Source organism: Protopterus annectens, chromosome 10.part0 (assembly GCF_019279795.1).
Source record: "Protopterus annectens isolate FY-2018-M chromosome 10.part0, PAN1.0, whole genome shotgun sequence".
NCBI classification, from domain to species: domain Eukaryota; kingdom Metazoa; phylum Chordata; order Ceratodontiformes; family Protopteridae; genus Protopterus; species Protopterus annectens.
Window position 1 is genome coordinate 1,839,796,812 of NC_056744.1, and position 561 is coordinate 1,839,797,372.

At 43.1% G+C, this 561-nt stretch overlaps 1 non-coding gene across 1 annotated transcript; it reads left to right on the forward strand.

The window, feature by feature from the left end:
• The first annotated feature begins 255 nt into the window (after positions 1 to 255).
• TRNAR-CCU lies at positions 256 to 328 on the forward strand. Its single transcript has one exon. It is a non-coding gene; the product is annotated as a tRNA-Arg (tRNA).
• The last annotated feature ends 233 nt before the right edge of the window (positions 329 to 561 follow it).

The window sequence follows — 561 nt, forward strand, 5'->3', positions numbered from 1 at the left end:
AAACAGTTTCCAAGCAATGAAATAGCAAGGTGATTTCTCCACTTTCCTTTGCATAGCTGCTCGAGTCCCATAAGGCTGCATTCTAGGACTAGTGCTGTTTAACTTATTTATCAACAAACTAAACACAGCAGACAAAGAGGCCACCGTAGTACAATACGATGATGACTCCACTCTAGTATGTGCTACTAGGACACTCACCCAGAAATTCTTCTCCAGAAAAGCCAGAAAAGACAGAAACCTATGCGGAAGTGTACTACCCCAGTAGCCTAATGGATAAGGCATTGGCCTCCTCAGCCAGGGATTGTGGGTTCGAGTCCCATCTGGGGTGATATAATCTTTTGGCTAGGCTTAATTAGGCCCTTGGGCCGATAGCCTAATACCTACCTATGAACCTATGTACACAAAAGCCCTGTACTACCATATAAACATATGCATAGAAACAGCAGTACTAGCCTGAAATAACCCAGGTCAAACCGCAAAAACAAGCTACCCTGGTGGACCCCTGGTATTAATAGGTTGTACAATGAAAGAAAGAAAATGCTATCAATAAGTAAGCAGGAA